Below are 21464 nucleotides of genomic sequence, written 5' to 3'. Positions count from 1 at the left end.
TCATCTCCTGTAAGTAAACCTTGCCCAATAATTCTGTCTCATAATGTTAACCGATATTTGGTTTGCTAAAGTAATTAATGATAAAGGGGCAGTCAAAGAAAGAAAAGACTGATGGAAAAAGTAAGTAAATTCTTTACTTATTCAGTAGTAATCGCCATAACTGTAAATGCATTTATCCCACTGTGAAACAAGGTGGTCGGTACCTTATTTGCGGTTGCCTATAGAACCATGACTGAATGGAGGTGGGCACCTCTTTGTCCAAAGCAAGTCAACAGTCACAAATGTCTTTCTTCAGAGCTCCAAAAATATGGAAATTGTATGGAGGACATGTAAGCACCTCCCAGTGAAACTTCTGCAGTGTAATAAACAACCTTGGCAACATATGGGTGGGACCCACATGTTGTCAAGGCTGTTAAGACTACAATGCAGAAGTTTAACTGGGAAGCCCTTACAAATCATCCATACAGTTTCCATATTGTTGGAGCCATAAGGAAAGACATTCTTGACTGACAGTTTGCTTTACGCAGTGGCCATCTTGTCTCACAGTAGGATAAATGTATTAACAGCTACAGCAATTACTTTTGAAATAAAAAGTTTACTTACTTTTTTCATCTGTTTGGTTTTTGTTTGACTGTCCTATATCTATCACCCACAATTCATAACTGCTTCAATACCTATTTGTACTGATTTTGCCATTTTCTGCTCCTGCTCCTGCCTATAAGAAATCACTCATGAATTATGAATACAACTGATAAGGCAGTATTTGTGTGTGTATGAGGAGGGCAGGCAATCCTATTATCGTGGTTCCATGCAGGCCAGTTTTTCTCACAGTGTCTCATGTAGTCATTGTACCACCTGAAGATTCTAATGCTGTAAAACTATGGCATCTTACAAACAAAATTAATATTGCTGTTGGTTCATATGTGTTGAAAAAATAAATTAGTGTTGTTTCCATGTTGATTCACATGTGTTTTGGTTTGTTCAGTCATGGTGAAAAAGCTGTTACCGGATTGTTTCTGGACAAGCTCATAACAATCGTGTGTAATGATTATGGTTAAAAACTTGATGTTATCCCATATATTGTATCACATGTCAAAAATTGTAAAATAACTGAATACATGAAATGCGTTCATGAAAACCAGCGCTCCAACCTTACTAGAGTTTCGACACAGATTAGAAGTGTCCCAGCAATTCGAAACCATGACTAGTAGAAACATACTCACAGAAAATTAATTGATTTTGGAAAATAATTGTGTTCTTCTTTCCTAACGAGGGCTCTCACCAAACCACTGTTTTGATAATGTAATAATTCCAGTTACAAACAAAACAGATACTGACAAGTGTGATTACTACTGAACCATCAGTTTAGTAAGTCATGGTTGTAAAATATTGAGGTGAATTATGTAAAGCAGAATGCAAATACTGGTAGAGGCCGAACTTTGGAAAGACAAGTTATAGTTCCAATGAAATGTAGGCGCAATTGAGGCAATACTGATTGTATGATTTGTGAGATAGGTTGAAGAAAGGCAAACATATGTTTGTAGCTTTTGTAGATTTTGAGAAAGCTTTTGACAGTGTTAACTGCAATATACTCTTTGAAATTCCAAAGGTAGCAGGTATAAAATACAAGGAGTGAAATGTACTAGAACAGAAACCAGACTGCAGTTAAGAGTCAAAGGACATTAAAGGGAAGCTGTAGTTGATATGGGATCAAGAGAGGTTTGTAGCTTATACTTGACGTTACTCAGTTTGTATATTGAGGAAGTTGTGAAGGGAAATCAAAGAGCATTTTGGAAACGAGTTGAAGTTTCCAGTTTGCTGATGAAATTGTAATTTTATCAGAGATGGCTAAGGACTTGAAAGAGTGGTAGAATGTTATGGATAGCGTCTTGGAAAGGAATTATAAGATGAACATAACTAAAAATAAAATGAAGGTAGTGGAATTTAGTCAAATTAAAACAGGCAATGCTGTGGACATATTAGGAAATGAAACGCTAATAGTAGTAGAGTGTAATGCTGTCTCAGCAAAAAAATAACTAATGATGGTCAAAATATAAGGGATATAAAATGCAGACCAACAACAGCAGAAAAAGGTTTCTGAAAAGAGAAATTTGTTAACATCAAATAAAAGTGGAAGTGTTGGGAAGTATTTTCTGAAGGTGTTTTCTGAAATAGAGCCTTTTATGGAAATGAAATGCAAATGATAGGCAATTCAGACAAGAAGAGAATAAAAGCTTTTGAAACATCATGTTATAAAAGAGTACTAAATCTTATATAGATAGATCAAATAACAAATCAGGACATCCTGAGTCAGATTGGGAGAAAAAAGAAATTTATGGTATGCCTTGACTAAAACAAGGAATCAGTTGATACGACACATGTTGAGACATCAAGGAATTGTCAATTTGGTAATGGAAGAAAGTGATCGGGGTGGGGGGGGGGGGGGGGGGGCATGTAGAGGGAGACAAATGCTTTGGTATAGAGAGCAGGTTAAAACTTGATCCAGGCTGTGTTATTTACGCATAAATGAGGATGCTTGCCCGGGACAGACTAACATGAAAAGCTGCATCAAATGTTTCTGAAAAGAGAAATTTGTTAACATCAAATAAAAGTGGAAGTGTTGGGAAGTATTTTCTGAAGGTGTTTTCTGAAATAGAGCCTTTTATGGAAATGAAATGCAAATGATAGGCAATTCAGACAAGAAGAGAATAAAAGCTTTTGAAACATCATGTTATAAAAGAGTATTAAATCTTATATAGATAGATCAAATAACAAATCAGGACATCCTGAGTCAGATTGGGAGAAAAAAGAAATTTATGGTATGCCTTGACTAAAACAAGGAATCAGTTGATACGACACATGTTGAGACATCAAGGAATTGTCAATTTGGTAATGGAAGAAAGTGATCGGGGTGGGGGTGGGGGGGGGGGGCATGTAGAGGGAGACAAATGCTTTGGTATAGAGAGCAGGTTAAAACTTGATCCAGGCTGTGTTATTTACGCATAAATGAGGATGCTTGCCCGGGACAGACTAACAATGAAAGCTGCATCAAACCACACTACTACTGCTACTATGGCGACGATGAAGACTACAGTTTAAGCAATCACTGCTGTTTTCCATTTACATCCTGCCCGTAGACATCAGGTCGAGTATCAGCATAATGTTAAATCAGCTGATACAGCTTCTTGCTTGCCATTCATTTCATCTTGACAAATTCATTCTTGTTGCCATCACAAATATTTTACCACCTAAAGATTTATCTTGCCAATGGGACTTCATATCTAAACAACCTGTAACCTCTCTAGCGTTTTGTAAGGTATACTTCAACAATAAAGCAAGTCTTGATCTGAACCATAATTTTCCTTCTCTCAGCTGTTTGATGTATGGGATTATTTTAAGATTTTCTCAATGGTGGTTTCATCCTTTGGTTGGTCATAAACCAGAGTGTGCAGTTTACTGTTTGAATATACAGGATAGTTAAAAAATAATACTGAGAGTACTAAATTGTATTACGAAAATTAATAAGCATTTATGCACTTTATTATACTACTACAAAAGTACCATTTATTGGCCAACAGATGTCAAGACAATGTACTGTCTTAGTATTTATGGCGTTAGTTTAAATTGCACCTGTGATTTGAGGTTCTAGGTATCTGCAATTGGAAATATGTTCCTAAAATATCCCAGGTTAAGCAATCCAGAGATACAATATCAGGTTTCGTGGGGGCTGTGGTTTGACTCATCCTAACCGTTCAACGAGTTGAAGCCTGCACAGATAGAGGAGTGTGGAGAAACTCTGTCCTGTATTACACTGAAGAGCCAAAGAAATTAATATACCTGTTTAATATCGTATAGGGCCCCCGCGAGCATGCAGAAGTTCTGCGACACAATGTGGCGTGGACTCGGACTAATGTCTGAAGTAGTGCTGGAGGGAACTGACACCATAAATCCTGCAGGGCTGTCCATAAATCTGTAAGAGTACAAGGGGACGGAGATCTCTTCTGAACAGCATGTTGCAAGGCATCCCGGATGTGCTCAATAATGTTAATATCTGGGGAGTTTGGTGGCCAGCAGAAGTGTTTAAACTCAGAAGAGTGTTCCTGGAGCCACTCTGTAGCAATTCTGGATGTTTGGGGTGTCGCATTGTCCTGCTGGAACTGCTCAAGACTGTCTGAATGCACAATGGGCACGAATGGATGCAGGTGATCAGACAGGATGCTTATGTGTGTGTCCTGTCATTCGTATCCAGACTATCAGGTGTCCTATATCACTCCACCAGCTTGAACAGTCCCCTGCTGACATGCAGGGTCTATGGATTTATGAGATTGTCTCCATACCCATTCACATCCATCCGCTCGATACAATTTGAAGCGAGACTCATCTGACCAGGCAACATGTTTCCAGTCATCAGTAATGCAATGTTGGTGTTGACGAGCCCAGGCAAGGTGTAAAGCTTTGTGTCGTGCAATTGTCAAGGGTACCCAAGGGGGCCCTCAGCTCCAAAAGCCCATATTGATGATGTTTCGTTGAATGGTTCGCACGCTGACACTTGTTGATGGCCCAGCATTGAAATCTGGAGCAATTTGCAGAAGGGTTGCACTTCTGTCACGTTGAATGATTTTCTTCTGTCATCGATGGTCCCATTCTTGCGACGGTCGTCCATCTCTTGCTGGAATGTCCAGTTTTAGCCACTCTGCGGTGGACTTTTAACTTTCCCAGCACCCTACTTTTGGTGTTGGGCGACAGTGCAACAGCAGCTTTAGTTTTCCATTTTATTTGTGAGGGTGGGTTTTATCATTTGATCTAAGTTTTCACACACATCCTTTGTCCCCTGTGTGCTTCACCCTAGCGCTTTTAGGGTGGAGGTTTTAATGTGTTGCAGAGTGGCTGGCTTCTCCTTTTTATTTCCATTGTTGGCCAGCCACTGTAATCTGCTTCCCTGTTTTACTCTCTTCTGACTGTTTCTTGTGTCTCTCTGTTTTCTTGTCCTGTTTTGTTCCTTTTAGTGTTTGTTACCTTTCCTTCATTATTCTGGTTTCTCCTTTCTTTCCATTTTGTGTTGTACATCTCTTTTTTTTCCTCCCCCATGTGGCATTGTTTTATTCGGAACAAGGGACTGATGATGACCAAGCAGTTTGGGCCTTGGTCCCTTCCCCCACCCCCCGTCCCCCTCTTTTAAACCAACCAACCAACCTCTTCCTGCAGGATCTTTTTCCGGCTGCAGCGATGTTGGAGATTTGATGTTTTACCGGATTCCTGATAATAATGGTACACTCGTGAAATGGTCGTATCGGACAATCACAACTTCATCTTTACTTCACAGATACTGTGTCCCATCGCTCTTGCACAAACCATGACACCACATTCAGACTCGCATAATTCTTGATAACCTGCCATTGTAACAGCAGTAACTGATGTAACAACCGCGTTAAGACACTTGTTGTTTTATATAGGCATTGCCGACCACAGCTCCGTGTTCTGCCTGTTCACATATATCTGTATTTGAATATGCATGCCAATACGAGTTTCTTTGGCACTTCAGTGTAAAACATTGTTAACCTCATTTAAATCGTTGAAATCCTCTACTACTGGGAAAATGTAAATTTATGTGATATTGAGATAAACGTTTCTTATTTGGCAGCCACAACATGATTGTGGGGCAGCCCACACCAGTCTGTCACTGTTAAGGACAATACACTTTCTTGTGTGGTCTGTGATGCACAACTGCATCAGTTATACTGATTGGCATCCATTGATTTGGAATCCATTGTTGGAGCAATTAAGAAAACAGGTTGCAGTCAGCTGTAGATCATCGCTCACATCAGCATCAATGATATTTGACACCATTCAAATTAATGATATTTGACCATTCTCAGCTTTTACTTAAGACCGGCTGAAGTAGAGGAGATTACCTAACCTCACTTGCGAGACCTCTGTACAGCTGTTAATTTGCGGTGTTGTCCTGAGGACTGAGCATATGGTAGTACCGTATTTACTCGAATCTAAGCCGCACTTTTTTTCCGGTTTTTGTAATCCAAAAAACCGCATGCGGCTTAGAATCGAGTGCAAAGCAAGCGAAGTTCTGAAAAATATTGGTAGGTGCCGCCACAACTAACTTCTGCCGTCGAATATATGTAGCGCTACACAGGCATGCTTTGTAGGCACAAAGATAAATACTGGCGCCAAAACCTCTGCGTCAGTAAATTAATTAAAAAAAAAAAGGAAGATAAGCTTTTTTTTCTCCGCCGCGAGTTTCGACCACTGCATTTTCATACATTATCCAACGAAGTAAATACAAATTCCGTATTGTTCATCTTCGAATGTAGCACAATTTCAGTGTACTACGAAAATCTGACTGGCAAGACTGTTTGGGATGTTTGTCAATGTGGCCAACTCTACATTCTGAATTTTTCCCTACCTGTGAGAAGAGATGGTTGCTAATAGGAACCTGATGAAATGTGAATCACATGCAGTATTCTCTTCACCATAAGAATAATATGAATATAAACATTTTGCCATGTATTCTTTCGTGTTTGCTGCTATCTCATTTAAATCCTGTCTGCCTAATAAACTACGAAACTAGAGTGAGACAACAGCAAACGCGGAAGAATATACATATCGTGTCATGTTTATATTCGTATTATTCTTATGCCTAAAAGTGATACAGTCATAAATGAAGCACGGCAACTGACTAGATTTTTAAATCTAAGATGATTCTAATTTCTGTGCAGAATTTGATGTACTAAAGAAGCGGCCGCAAAGATTTTCAAACGTAGAAAAATTTTCACCTAATTCTCGTTCAGAACATGTTATATCATACGCAGTCTATTATTTGGTTCTTGGTGATGATTATCAAAGAAAGCAGCAGTGTAAGTAACGACAAATAGCAGTCTCTTGCCATTGTTTCGCTAATGAGACGATTCCTCTTTTTTTTTTTTTAAATTGTAAGCGGCGGTAGCGCGCACAAAAGCAATCCATACCACGAGCGGCAACATGCCGTAAACACGCACTATCAGAATGCGACAAACAATGCATGACACAGTACAGTAATGCATTTTCAGCTTAGAGTGGCGTAAACACCTATAACAAAGAAAACGGCACTTATCAGATCAAAGCAAAATAAGCAATCGATTCAAACCAGACGAAGCACGTGAAAAAGGAAGGGTTCCCGTATAAATACGGACGGAGCGCCTGACGCATAGCAATGGCTACCTGGTAAAGCTTAACTGCTAAGCTTACGACTCAAACCAATCTACTGTAACTGTATCGTCATTCATTTGACCTAAATTGTGTCTCATATTACAATGGACCAACTTTGTTTCGATTTGGAGGTGCGGCCTAAAACTTTTCTCTCCCCTTGAATTTCGAGTCTCAAATTTCACGTGCGGCTTAGATTCGGAATTTTTTTTTTTTTTTTTTTCCTTTATTTCGAGTCTCATTTTTCAGGTGCGGCTTAGAATCGAGTGCGGCTTAGATTCGAGTAAATACGGTAATAGGTGGTGCCCAGTATAGACTGGGAGTACTATGCTTACATTATCAGCAGTAAGAATTAAGTCTTGCGGAACAGTTCTGAAAAGTTTGTTTGATGATAACCTTGAACAACTAGTCCAACAAGCCGAAAGAAATAGTCTAGACATCATATTTACAGAGACCTGATCTTTTTGAGAGTGTTACAGTGGAGAGGGAGATTAGCAGCAGTGATGCTATTATGGGAAGAATGGTCAGCAAAGGCAAAATGTCCATCAGGAAAGGTAGGAGAGTGTTTGTGTTTTGCCAATCAGTATCACTATCACCTTATTTAAAAGATGAAATGAGAAAATTTTGATCAGGTCAGGTGTATATGGAAAAATTGTGGTCATTGTTGAAAGACCTTTTAAATTTCAGTCTAGATAAGTAATAAGACAGCAAACACCCATCCTGGTTTAACATACTGTTCGTAAATGGTTGCGAAAACACACTTGACCTCTTAGCCACAAACAACCAGAGCTAATAGAGAGCATCATGACTGATACAGGGATTAGTGATCACAAGGTTGTTGTAGCTAGGCTCAATACCATTTCTTCCAAATCCATCAGAAACAAACGCAAAATAATTTTATTTAAAAAAGCGGATAAAGTGTCACTAGAATTCTTCCTAAGAGACAATCTCCATTCCTTTCGAACTGACTATGCAAATGTAGACGAGATGTGGCTCAAATTCAAAGATATAATAGTAACAGCAATTGAGAGATTCATACCTCATAAACTGGTAAGAGATGGAACTGATCCCCCATGATACACAAAACAGGTCCGAACGCTGTTGCAGAGGCAACGGAAAAAGCATGCGAAGTTCAGAAGAACGCAAAATCCCGAAGACTGGCTGAAATTTACAGACGCTCGAAATTTGGCATGGACTTCAATGCGAGATGCCTTTAATAGGTTCCACAACAAACCATTGTCTCGAAATTTGGTAGAAAATCCGAAGAAATTCTGGTTGTATGTAAAGTACACAAGCGTCAAGACGCAGTCAATAATTTCGCTGCGCAGTGCCAATGGTACTGTTACCGACGACTGTGCCGCTAAAGCGGAGTCATTGAACGCAGTTTTCCGAAATTCCTTCACCAGGGAAGACGAATGGAATATTCCAGAATTTGAAACACACACAGCTGCTGGCATGAGTTTCTTAGAAGTAGATACCTTAGGGGTTGCGAAGCAACTCAAATCGCTTGGTATGGACAAGTCTTCAGGTCCAGATTGTATACCGATTAGGTTCCTTTCAGGTTACGCTGATACAATAGCTCCCTACTTAGCAATCGTATACAACCGCTCGCTCACCAATGGATCTGTACCTACAGATTGGAAAATTGCCCAGGTCGCACCAGTGTGTAAGAAGGGTAGTAGGAGTAATCCATCGAACTACAGACCTATATCATTGACGTCGGTTTGCAGTAGGGTTTTGGAGCATGCACTGTATTCAAACATTATGAATCACCTCGAAGGGAACGATCTGTTGATACGTAATCAGCATGGTTTCAGAAAACATCGTTCTTGTGCAACGCAGCTAGCTCTTTATTCGCACGAAGTAATGGCCGCTATCAACAGGAGATCTCAAGTTGATTCCATATTTTTAGATTTCCGGAAAGCTTTTGACACTGTTCCTCACAAGCGACTTCTAATCAAGCTCCGGGCCTACGGGGTATTGTTTCAGTTGTGCGACTGGGTTCGTGATTTCCTGTCAGGAAGGTCGCAGTTCGTAGTAATGGACGCAAATCATTGAGTAATACTGAAATGATATCAGGTGATCCCCAGGGAAGCATCCTGGGACCTCTGCTGTTCCTGATCTATATAAATGACCTGGGTGACAATCTGACCAGTTCTCTTAGGTTGTTCACAGATGATGATGTAATTTGCTGTCTAGTAAGGTCATCTGAAGACCAGTATCACTTGCAAAGCGATTTAGAAAAGTTTGCTGTATGGTGTGGCAGGTGGCAGTTGACACTAAATAATGAAAAGTGTGAGGTGAGGTGATCCACATGAGTTCCAAAAGAAATCCGTTGGAATTCAATTACTCGATAAGTAGTACAATTCTCAAGGCTGTCAATTGAACTAAGTACCTGGGTGTTAAAATTACGAACAACTTCAGTTGGAAAGACCACATAGATAATATTGTGGGGAAGGCGAGCCAAAGGTTGCAGGACACTTAGAAGATGAAACAAGTCCACTAAAGAGACAGCTTACACTATACTCGTTCGTCCTCTGTTAGAATATTGCTGCGCGTTGTGGGATCCTTACCAGGTGGGATTGATGGAGGACATCGAAAGGGTGCAAAAAAGGGCAGCTCGTTTTGTATTATCACGTTATAGGGGAGAGAGTGTGGCAGATATGATATGCAAGTTGGGATGGAAGTTATTAAAGCAAAGACGTTTTTTGTCGCGGCGAGATCTATTTACGAAATTTCAATCACCAACTTTCTGTTCCGAATGCGAAAATATTTTGTTGAGCCCAACCTACATTGGTAGGAATGAACATCAAAATAAAATAAGAGAAATCAGAGCTCGAACAGAAAGGTTTAGGTGTTCGTTTTTCCCGCGCGCTGTTTGGGAGTGGAATGGTAGAGATAGTATGATTGTGGTTCGATGAACCCTATGCCAAGCACTTAAATGTGAATTGCAGAGTAACCATGTAGATGTAGGTGCAAGAGAGATTGTAGGGGTACTGATAAGTTATTAGCAACTCTTGCATCTGCCCAAAAGTGAAACCTTCAAATTGTTTTGCACAGTCAGATCCTGGTGAAACATCAGAAAATCCTTAGACATTCTGGTTATAAATACGAAGTCAGTGAATGGCTCCAAATCTTCCACTCCATCTGTCATTTGCTCAATCTGGTGTCAAAACTGAAAACAACAAAGAGAATACAGAAATTTGAAATTTTACATTTAAAAATATATTCACACAAGAGGATATGACCCTATCATTTTATGACCACTACACAGATTAACAATGACATGAGCAACATGTATGAAAGATGACTTGTTTTAGTGAGCTTTTTAACACACTTCTTTAGTTGAAAGCCTTTCAACCCAAAGGCTGCACTACAGATCATTCTGTGACCACAAACTTAATTCACAAAACAGTAGTGATAGTAATACAGGGATAAACATTATCAGTGTTCAGTTGTACCCTGAGAAACAACTTTGCACTACATCACACATCGTGTGCTGTGATTCCTGATAAAAGCAAATCGAGTTACTATAGTGATTTACAAGTTTCTGAAACTGAAGTTCCTTACTTAGGGGGTTCTGTATTGCATTTTTTTCTCTGAAAATATACAGTTTCTTTAATGCATCACATTAAAGATCTCTCTAAAATGTTTTATATGTGGGGAAAGGAATTTTTGGTGATGAAACTGGTAGGCTTCTGGGACACATAGAGGCAAATATTTCAGGCGGAGGTGAAGGAAATATTGAAACACACTGGATTGCACCTGCCAGCTATTTTTGAAACACTCATGCTGAGTATGAAGTGGTGATCTGTATTTACTTTCTTAGGAGGAGAAAAACTAATTGGCAACATCGCAAATAAAACACTGTGTTGTGAATGACTGGTTTCAGTAAAACTATGTTACCATCATCAAATCTGTAACGACATTACAAAAGGTGCTACAAATAATGCCAAATTAACCCTTAGAGTGGTTAGCACACTGGACTCGCATTCGGGAGGACGATGGTTCAATCCCGTCTCCAGCCATCCTGATTAAGGTTTTCCGTGATTTCCCTAAATCGTTTCAGGCAAATGCCGGGATGGTTCCTTTCAAAGGGCACGGCCGATTTCCTTCCCTAACCCGAGCTAGCGCTCCGTCTCTAATGACCTCGTTGTCGACGGGACGTTAAACAACACTAACCTAACCTAACCCATAGAGGAATCATGACAACATACCTTCGTACGGGTTGTTATAAACATCTTGTGCCAGATGCACACATCTTCTTTCCATCAAATATCCAAATGCACAACATATGACATGAATGACGTGGTGGCATGTCAAAAGTAAAAGTTTAAATTACTATGTACACAAATCACAACATTGCTTCCATATGATCACGCATCATGCCTACTAGAGTGCCACAAGACTGACTGTCACCAGCCAATGCGTGAGATGAAGTGACAGCAAGTATGACAGATGTTGCTGCAGTGCATAGTTTCTACCATTAAAAGTCAAACACGTAATTTAAAACCAAGATTCCAAATATAAAAAGTTCTGAAATGCTAAAAAAACTTAAAGATTTCTTCCTGACAAAATATAGTTAAGACGTCCTATACATCATATTTACAGTAAATGTATCATACGTCATGAAACTGCAAGTACCTTTATGATGGCATAGCTAAGTAAGCGCCAACATAAATACTAAAAAATTGATTTTGTTTTTAGTGGAACATCATAAAAAAAAGTTCAACTGAATGCCAAAAAAATTTTTAGGAAATTATTAAAATGCAGTGGTGTCCAACCAAAGTCTGAAGCTTGTGCAGCTAATCTTAAAATTATACTATTATAGTGCAACACACCATGCTTTGGGCACGGAAAAATTAGGCGATGTGATTGCCTATATCAGGGCCATAATTACTATGTGGCATGCCAACAGAAAGCAGTCAAAAGCAGGTTGTAACCTGCTTCTTAGATTGAACTCATGGTCATCTGTAGCCAAATAATACTGAACAAAAATCAAAATGTGATCCTGAATCACAGCCCTACGAAACCTCGTTTGTTTCATTATATGAATAAAAATTACAAACTAACATATAATGATTCCTTGGAATATTGTCATGTAGCCAACTATCTGTCCATCCATCAACCTACACAAAGACAATCCAGAGTTAACCACACCACATAGTCAGCATCTGCTTGCAGCAAGGCAAAACTGCCTTCTATATGAAGAGTAGAAGGCCATAAATTTGCTAAATATGTAGCTATGAAATTTACCATCACTCGTGTGACTTGTATTCTGCTACGTAACTCAAGGTCTCCACTCAAATCATAATACCAAATACTGTAGAGTAATAGCAAAATACGAGACATCCAGCAGTCTAAACAACTGCATCTGTTTGCCTTCTATCTACACAAAAATGTACATAGGATATCCTGTCAGAATCCTTGAGCTACGCTTCGTAGCTCATCTTTCTACTGTATGTGGACTTCGAGCTACAATAGTGTTATAGAATGATTTATTAAGGGTAGCCTCCAGTTTGCCTGATTGATGGTATATTTCATAGCTAAGCAAATTTGTAGCCTTCTATTCTTCAGATAGAAGGCAGTTTTGCCTTGCTGCAAGCAGACGCTGAGTATCTGAACTGGTTAACTCTTCAGTACCTGTGACTATATGCTGCTACATGCGGAGTTTGAGCTACAGTGGTGTAATGGAATGATTTATTAAGGATAGCCTCCAAGTATTTTAGTGTTAATTATTTGAGCCCATGTTAGGTACCTGGTGTATTCTGTGAGTTATTCAGAGTTCCATCTGTACTTGATTGCTCTTGTGCAGGGTGATGGATGAAGACAAATAGTTGGCTACATGACAGTATTCCTAGGAATCGTTATATATTAATTTGTAATTTATATTTGTGTAATGAAATGAAAGAGCTTTCATAGGGTCGTGAGTCAGGATCACGTTTTATTTTTTGTTCAGTATTTGGCTACAGATGTCCATCTGCTCAAACTATGAAGCAGGTTGTTACTAGTTTCAACTTCTTTCTGCTGGCATGCCACGTAGTAATTATGGCTCTGATATAGGCAATCACTTTGCCTAATTTTTCCATGCTCTAAGCATGGTGTGTTGCACTATAAGACGAGGGTGGTTTGGAAAGTTCTCGGAATCACCACGAGAGGTCAGCGTTAGCGCAACGAGCTATTCACATGATATTCATTGGACTGTTTCCTGTAAACACGTGCCACATCAGTGCTCTTGGAAGAGAGCTGTGGTGGTTACGTGGCTCCTGTTGTTCCCGTATAGTGATTTGCAAAGATGGAAAAAATAGAGATTCGAGCAGTAATTAAGTACTTCTTAAAGGAAGGTATCCAAGCAAAGGACATTCATGCCTATTTCCAGAATACACTGGGGGACTCTGCTCCTTCATATTCAACTGTTGCCAAGTGGACAAATGAATTTAAATTTGGTCGGGAAAGCTTAGATGATGGTCCGCGTAGTTGTCGACCAAGACGTCACTATTCCAGAAATCATTGCAAAATTGCACACAGTGGTCATGGAGGATTGTCGATTGAAAGTGCGTGAAATTGCTCAAGCTTGCCAGATGTCATCTGAATGGGTGTATCACATTTCAACTGAAAAATTAGAAATGAAAAAAGTATCTGCAAGATGGGTGCTGCGACTCTTGACGCTGGACAATGCGTGCCCGCACACGTGTGCTGTCACTATAGCAAAATTACGTGAACTGAGGTATGAATGGTTGCCACACCCACCTTATTCATCTGATATGGCTCCGTCAGACTTCCATCTCTTCCCAAAACTGAAAATTTTTCTTGGTGGACGAAGATTAATTTCAGACGAAGAATTGATAGCTGGAGTAGACAATTATTTTTCAGGGCCAGAGGAAACTCATTTTCGAGATGGGATCAAGGCACTGGAACGTCATTGGACCAGGTGCATTACTCTACAAGGAGACTAAATTGAAAAATAATAAGAGTTTCAATGATGTAAGTAGTTTTTTTCTATTCCGTTCCGAGAACTTTTCAAACCACCCTCATAGTATAATTTTAAGGTTAGTTGCAGTATCTCTAGACTTTGGGTCAAACACTGCTGCATTTTAATAATTTCTTAAAAGTTTTTTAGGAATTCAGTCTAACTTTTTATAATGTTCAATTAAAAAAAATTTAATTTTTTAGTATTTTTGCTGCTGGAAAGGTACTTGCAGACTTGTGATGATAAAATACATTTGTTGTAAATATGATATGTAGGATGTCTTAACTATGTTTTGTCAGAAAGAAATCATCAAGAAGTTTAACATTTCAGAACCTTTTATATTTGAAATCGTGGTTGGTTTTAAATTATGTGTTCGCCTTTCAGTGGTAGAAACTATGCACTGCAGCGACACCTGTCATACTTGTCATTTCATCTTGTACCCTGGCTGTTGACACTCAATCTTCTGGCACCCCTAGTAGGCATGCCGCGTGGTCGTATGGATGCACTGTTGTGGCGATTTGTATACATAGTGATTTAAACTTTTACTTTTGATGCGCAAACACATCATTCTTGTCAAATATTGTGCATCTGGAGATTTAATGGAAAGATTTTGTGTGCATCTTCCACAAGATGTTTATTATAACAGGGTGTATATGACCCGGGAGATCCGGGAAAAACCCGGGAGTTGTTTAGAGTTCCAGGAAGTTTTCATTGTTTTAGTTTTCAGTTAAATTTTTGTTATTTTGACTGGTAAGAACCAATACTCCAACAAAGGATACTACTGTATCCCACTACTGCAGAATAATACTGCAGCAACAAAACATGAGACGAGAAGAGGAAGAAGAAGAAGAAGAAGAAGAAGAAGAAGGGGGGGGGGGGGACATAAGCTTCAAAGGAAATGTGCCATATACAACAACAAAACAGTACTCATACAAGTGTCTGCCAACAGAAAAGTGTGTCAAAGGCTTTAGGGAGACTATGCAATGGTTTGTAACAACAAATTGCCTCCGATGAGCATGGCGTGACAACTGTTTAAATTAGATTCGTTTGAGCAGTTGTGGGTGGGTTCTTGCGCATGAGCAGTTGAGCCGCGTATGAGTAGTACCTTCTCCCGCTTCTGGTTACAGAAGTGTGGTTGGGCGCTACTACTTAATGTTGCCCCGGTTCGGAAATCAGTAAATCTGGGGCTGATGCACAGAGCAGTCTGACTTGTGGTGAGGACGTGGGTCATCTCTACGTGACCTATGTTTACGTTTAGTGATTTTGTTGTTTTCTCTTCATTTATTGCTCTCACGTTAAATGATAACAAAACGGATTTTTGTGGCCGGGAGCTATCAAATGAATTAAAATACGTTCGTATTACGGAAGGCTAAAATATGTTATTAGTTTTAGATTTTATTTCCACCTTTCTGACAGTCAAACATTAATCACCTAACAGAACAATGAAGTTATTTTTGCCGGTTTGCTAAAGAGATTTGGCTTTTATTAATCTTTTCTATTGAGGCAGTAAATTTTTTTGAAACTAAGTGTTTAATTTCACACTGTTGGCTAGTTTGAACTGTTTACTGCATTTCAAGTGCACATATGGCATTATCCCATAATAAAGAACCAAACATGAGATAATACAGTACTGGTACTCCAAGCAAATTTACACACACATGTGCATTTTAAACCGAATTATGCGTTTTAGTATGGTTCACGTAATTCCGATGCTCTTGAAGTATCCTTTGGTGTCTTGTTTCTTTTATGACATAATGTAAGAACTTTTAATGTTTTACACGTACGAACATATGGGCTTCCTGCGTCATTGTAGCTGCGCAAGTGCGGTGACGCTTGTTATCTGGCGCTCTCTTGCAACTGCAGAAACGAACCTATTTGTAATAGGTCGCGGGAAAATATTACGAATGGTGGTTTGAAAAGCGTTACATTCAAAGCAGATTTCCTTTTACTTAAGATTAGCTATGTGCAAGAATGTACGATGAATTTCTTAAATCACAGAGCATTTGACTCTCATTTAAAAATCAACTCTTCAAGGATGACCATTTAGAAGAACTTTGAGCCCAGAAGATCAGACATTTACGTCGTTACTAAAATTTTACTGGCACATTTGTGTGATTTATCTTAAAGTGTAACAAGTGCAAACAAATCAACATTATATGTAGAAGCTTAGCTTCTCTTCCAGCTTGTTAATCTGCGAGACCAATATTATATGTGAATGCTATGTATATTAATTTAAACCATTAACTTTTCGTATTTGTGTGTTTGCGCTACTTAAGAGTGATCTTGCTATTTGCTGGCTACATCACGTGTCCTATGCTGTCATCAGCTGGCGAGATCACGTGACATTAGCTATGACGGGCTTACAGAAGCGCATCGCAATCTTGATTTCAATCCTTCGGAAAGTGACATGCAGTGTTTGGTGAATTCGAATTTATATCTTCGTAATATGAAAATATGCAGCGTACATGTTGCTGCACATCAAAGGTCTTTCAAAACGTGTTTCTCCCCCCTGAGTTTCGTTTTCTAAAGTGCCGGGAAATTCTACTCCGGTATATAAAACCATAAACATTCAAAGGATTGATGAGTTTTACAGTGCTGAATTAGAGTATACTGTCACTTAACACAGAAAAAGTATATCTTCACCCGGGAGAAAGTGTATTTTTAACCGAGAAATCTAGAAAAAATCTGGGAATTTTTTTGCCTTGTCCACGTATACACCCTGAATAACTTGTATGAAGGTATGTTGTCATTGATTCCTCTGTGGATTAATTTGGCATTATTTGTGTAACAGGTTGTAGCATATATTGTAATGTGTTACAGATCTGATGATGGTAATATAGTTTTACCGAAACGGTCATCCGCAATACAACGTTTTATTGCGATCTTGGCTACGAAGTTTTTCTTCTAAGAAAGTACAGATTCATACAAGTCTGTGTTCACATCTGTAGGTTCTTGTTTGAGCCCTGTGATGATGATGATGATGATGATGATGATGATGAATGTAAAGAATCTGTCATGTATAAGTGGAATGGGAGGTCTTGGTAGTGTAGATATTCTGATTTTAGTTCGAGAAAGTAACGTTCCATGTTAGCAGAAAATGTAAATACTGTTAAATGCCTGCTGTTGTACTGATAAAGAGTTGTTTGTCTTCCTTGTTTAATTTATACTCTGGGCAACTGATTTCTCATAGTTATTTCTTTCTTTAATTGGTTGAATGTAATAGCCTTAAAATGTTTCTTTATTCCAGTAATGTAAATAAATGATGTATGATGTCAATAAATGAGGTGTAATTGATGTATCCTCCCCCATGAACCATGGACCTTGCCATTGGTGGGGAGGCTTATATGCCTCAGTGATACAGATAGCCGTACTGTAGGTGCAACCACAACTGAGAGGTATCTGTTGAGAGGCCAGACAAATGTGTGTTTCCTGAAGAGGGGCAGTAGCCTTTTCAGTAGTTGCAGGGGCAACAGTCTGGATGTTTGACTGATACGGCCTTGTAACGCTATCCAAAACGGCCTTCCTGTGCTGGTACTGCGAACGGCTGAAAGCAAGAGGAAACTACAGCCATAATTTATCCCGGGGGCATGCAGCTTTACTGTATGGTTAAATGATAATTGCGTCCTCGTGGGTAAAATATTCCGGAGGTAAAATAGTTCCCCATTTGGATCTCTTGGTGGGGACTACTCAGGAGGATGTCGTTACTGGGAGAAAGAAAACTGGCGTTTTACGGATCGGAGCGTGGAATGTCAAATCCCTTAATAGGGGAGGTCAGTTAGAAAATTTAAAAAGGGAAATGGATAGGTTAAAGTTATAGTTGGAATTAGTGAAGTTTGGTGGCAGGAGGAACAAGACTACTGGTCAGGTGAATGCAGGGTTATAAATACAAAATCAAATAGTGGTAATGTTGGAGTAGGTTTAATAGTGAATTTAAAAAAAAAATAGGAGTGCAGGTAAACTGATGCAAATAGCACAGTAAACGCATTATTGTGGCCAAGATAGACATGAAGCCCACGCCTACTACAGTAGTACAAGTTTATATGCCAACTATGTCTGCAGATGCTGAAGAGATTGATGAAATGTATGAGGAGATAAAAGAAATTATTCAGATAGTGAAGGGAGATGAAAATTTAGTAGACATGAGTGACTGGAATTCAATAGTAGGAAAAGGAAGAGAAGGAAACGTAGTAGGTGAATATGGAATGGGGGTAAGAAATGCAGGAGGAAGCTGCCTGGTAGAATTTTGCACAGAGCATAACTTAAGCATAGCTAACACTTGGTTCAAGAATCATGAAAGAAGGCTGTATACATGGAAGAGGCTTTGAGATTCTCGTAGGTTTCAGATAGTTTATATAACGGTAAGACAGAGATTTAGGAACCAGGTTTTAAATTGTAAGACATTTCCAGGGGTAGATGTGGACTCTGACCACAATCTATTGGTTATGAACTGTAGATTAAAACTGAAGAAATTGCAAAAACGTGGGAATTTAAGGAGATGGGACCTGGATAAACTGAAAGAACCAGAGGTTGTACAGAGTTTCAGGGAGAGCATAAGGGAATGATTGACAGGAATGGGGGAAAGAAATACAGTAGAAGAAGAATGGGTAGCTCTGAGGGATGAAGTAGTGAAGGCAGCAGAGGATCAATTAGGTAAACAGACGAGGGCTAGTAGAAATCCACGGGTAACAGAAGAAATATTGAATTTAATTGATGAAAGGAGAAAATATAAAAATGCAGTAAATGAAACAGGCAAAAAGGAATACAAAAGTCTCAAAAATGAGGTTGACAGGAGGTGCAGAATGGCTAAGCAGGGATGGCTAGAGGACAAATGTAAGGATGTAGAGGCATATCTCACTAGGGGTAAGATAGATACTACTTACCGGAAAATTAGAGACACCTTTGGAGAAAAGAGAACTGTTTGTATGAATATCAAGCAGATGGAAAACCAGTTCTAAGAAAAGAAGGGAAAGCAGAAAGGTGGAAGGAGTATTAGAGGGTCTATACAAGGGTGATGTACTTGAGGACAATATTATGGAAATAGAAGAGGATGTAGATGAAGATGAAATGGGAGATATGATACTGTGTGAAGAGTTTGATAGAGCACTGAAAGACCTAAGTCGAAACAAGGCCCCAGGAGTAGACAACATTACATTAGAACTACTGACAGCCTTGGGAGAGCCAGCTCTAACAAAACTGTACCATCTGGTGAGCAAGATGTATGAGACAGGCGAAATATCATCAGACTTCAAGAAGAATATAATAATTCCAATCCCATAGAAAGTAGTCGTTGACAGATGTGAAAATTACCCAACCAGTTTAATAAGTCATGGCTGCAAAATACTAATGCGAATTCTTTACAGCCGAATGGAATAACTGGTAGAAGCTGACCTCAGGGAAGATCAATTAGGATTCGGTAGAAATACTGGAACATGTGAGGCAATACTGACTCTATGACTTAGAATATACACTCCTGGAAATTGAAATAAGAACACTGTGAATTCATTGTCCCAGGAAGGGGAAACTTTATTGACACATTCCTGGGGTCAGATACATCACATGATCACACTGACAGAACCACAGGCACGTAGATATAGGCAACAGAGCATGCACAATGTCGGCACTAGTACAGTGTATATCCACCTTTCGGAGCAATGCAGGCTGCTATTCTCCCATGGAGACGATCGTAGAGATGCTGGATGTAGTCCTGTGGAACGGCTTGCCATGCCATTTCCACCTGGCGCCTCAGTTGGACCAGCGTTCGTGCTGGACGTGCAGACCGCGTGAGACGACGCTTCATCCAGTCCCAAACATGCTCAATGGGGGACAGATCCGGAGATCTTGCTGGCCAGGGTAGTTGACTTACACCTTCTAGAGCACGTTGGGTGGCACGGGATACATGCGGACGTGCATTGTCCTGTTGGAACAGCAAGTTCCCTTGCTGGTCTAGGAATGGTAGAACGATGGGTTCGATGACAGTTTGGATGTACCGTGCACTATTCAGTGTCCCCTCGACGATCACCAGTGGTGTACGGCCAGTGTAGGAGATCGCTCCCCACACCATGATGCCGGGTGTTGGCCCTGTGTGCCTCGGTCGTATGCAGTCCTGATTGTGGCGCTCACCTGCACGGCGCCAAACACGCATACGACCATCATTGGCACCAAGGTAGAAGCGACTCTCATCGCTGAAGACGACACGTCTCCATTCGTTCCTCCATTCACGCCTGTCGCGACACCACTGGAGGCGGGCTGCATGATGTTGGGGCGTGAGCGGAAGACGGCCTAACGGTGTGCGGGACCGTAGCCCAGCTTCATGGAGACGGTTGCGAATGGTCCTCGCCGATACCCCAGGAGCAACAGTGTCCCTAATTTGCTGGGAAGTGGCGGTGCGGTCCCCTACGGCACTGCGTAGGATCCTACGGTCTTGGCGTGCATCCGTGCGTCGCTGCGGTCCGGTCCCAGGTCGACGGGCACGTGCACCTTCCGCCGACCACTGGCGACAACATCGATGTACTGTGGAGACCTCACGCCCCACGTGTTGAGCAATTCGGCGGTACGTCCACCCGGCCTCCCGCATGCCCACTATACGCCCTCGCTCAAAGTCCGTCAACTGCACATACGGTTCACGTCCACGCGGTCGCGGCATGCTACCAGTGTTAAAGACTGCGATGGAGCTCCGTATGCCACGGCAAACTGGCTGACACTGGTGCACAAATGCTGCGCAGCTAGCGCCATTCGACGGCCAACACCGCGGTTCCTGGTGTGTCCGCTGTGCCGTGCGTGTGATCATTGCTTGTACAGCCCTCTCGCAGTGTCCGGAGCAAGTATGGTGGGTCTGACACACCGGTGTCAATGTGTTCTTTTTTCCATTTCCAGGAGTGTAGATTACGGAAAGGCAAACCTACATTTCTAGCATTTGTAGACTTAAAGAAATCTTTTGACAATGTTGACTGAAATACTCTCTTTCAAATTCTTAAGGAGGCAAGGGTAAAATACAGGGAGCAAAAGGCTATTTACAATTTGTACAGAAACCAGATGTCAGTTATGAGAGTCGAGGGGCATGAAAGGGAAGCAGTGGTTGGGAAGGGAGTGAGACAGGGATGTAGCCTATCCCCGATGTTATTAAATTTGTATATTGGCAAGCAGTAAAGGAAACAAAAGGTACATTCAGAGCATGTATTAATATTCATGGAGAAGAAATAGAGACTTTGAGGTTTGCCGATGACATTGTAGTTATGTCAGAGACAGCGAAGGATTTGGAAGAGCAGTTGAACGGAATGGACAGTGTCTTGATAGGAGG

The 21464-nt window shown here is 40.3% G+C and overlaps 1 protein-coding gene across 10 annotated transcripts in view; it reads left to right on the top strand.

Moving 5' to 3' along the window:
- The window catches only part of LOC126162377 (epsin-2), a 169338-nt gene that overhangs the window by 65137 nt on the left and 82737 nt on the right, over positions 1–21464 (top strand). The window lies entirely within an intron of this gene.

Source organism: Schistocerca cancellata, chromosome 2, assembly GCF_023864275.1.
Source record: "Schistocerca cancellata isolate TAMUIC-IGC-003103 chromosome 2, iqSchCanc2.1, whole genome shotgun sequence".
Taxonomy (NCBI): domain Eukaryota; kingdom Metazoa; phylum Arthropoda; class Insecta; order Orthoptera; family Acrididae; genus Schistocerca; species Schistocerca cancellata.
The sequence above is the reverse complement of the archived record's forward strand: the minus strand, read 5'-3'. Positions and strand labels throughout refer to the sequence as shown.